The following is a 1403-nucleotide window of genomic DNA, read 5'->3' as shown; positions in this document are numbered from 1 at the left end:
AATACACTTCATGTTGTTGGGCTTTTAATATTTCTAAGATAGTTCACAAAAAATGCTAAAATGAAGTTACATGTCCAATAATACCTTATACCAATACCCTGTGGTTTGAAGTAATTTGAGAAAAGTTGAAGTACAGTATAATTATATCTTAATTTAAGGTATAATAGAGTTTTGACATACTAGATCTGAGACGCTCAAAAAAAGATGCAGAGTGAAACATTATGCAGGAATGAAACTTTAGATAAGAGTGCAAGAAAGGGGCGTAACATGAAGTTCCATCTGCTGCTGGCTAGTTAATTAGCTAGCTAAATAGCTAATTCCACCATGATGTCATGCTACACTGGTTACAGAAAACTAGCCTGACAAAGTTGTCACTAATCTTGCAGTAACAATGTGCTTTCCTACACTGTGACAAGAGTGTGTATATGAAACATTAAGTTGTTAAATTCCTACTCATTTAGTGTCGGGCTAGCTAGCTCGCCAATTCCACACCACACTTATCCTTTGCGTTTTGATGGGTTCTTCACCATCTTATAGGTGCTTTACCACCACTTAATGGACAGGAGTCAGAAGCTGTAGATTGTGCATAAAAGCATTATTATAAAAATTGTGATTTGACGAATAATTGCAAAAACTATGCATAAAGAGAAAATAATATGATTAGGAAAATATTTATATGATTAATAATCCCACCACTGCACATAGTTCAAAATATTATTAAAAGAATGATCTGATGAATTACCGCTTATGCACACAGAGTCCAAAATTATTATAAAATCTATCAATTTAATTTTGTGATTGTTATTAAATTTATAAATTGAATGTTGCGATAAACTATAATTTGCAAAAATAATTTATTTAATCACAGGTTTAACACCACGCCAGGATTTCCCTTGGATAGTCATAGAGCTTTAATAAAAGGGGCTTCACTTTGGCTTGAAGTGGGTCGTGGACGGTTTTGCGCCTGGTCCTTGCAGGCCTGAGATACTTGACAGTTCAATCTGAATTTTCTCACTTTTTTAGTTTCGCGCCAAACTGTCAATCGGAAACTCTCGCGATACTACGACGGAATGTGATTAGGCATATATCGTTATAATAATAATAATTAAACGGCATTATACAAGGAATGTTGATGTTTTCAGCAATGTTACTAACATAAATGAGACATAATAAATTCCAAAAAAGCAAATCTTTACTTATGATAATTTTCAAACAATACTAAGAGCGAAATTAAAACCTCCAAGTACTTTCCCAGGAGTCTCGCGATGAGTCCTCCAGGTTGGGCTTGGTTACCGTAGTAACGGAAATGACGCCCAGGAGTTCTTTTTTTCTATCTAGCGTACAGCGACGTGAGCTCACGTATCTGTAATGACTTAACTACATTTGGACTGCGAGACACAACA

The sequence above is a fragment of the Anoplopoma fimbria genome, chromosome 10 (genome assembly GCF_027596085.1).
Source record: "Anoplopoma fimbria isolate UVic2021 breed Golden Eagle Sablefish chromosome 10, Afim_UVic_2022, whole genome shotgun sequence".
Taxonomy (NCBI): Eukaryota; Metazoa; Chordata; class Actinopteri; order Perciformes; family Anoplopomatidae; genus Anoplopoma; species Anoplopoma fimbria.
This window is presented reverse-complemented; position numbering follows the sequence as displayed.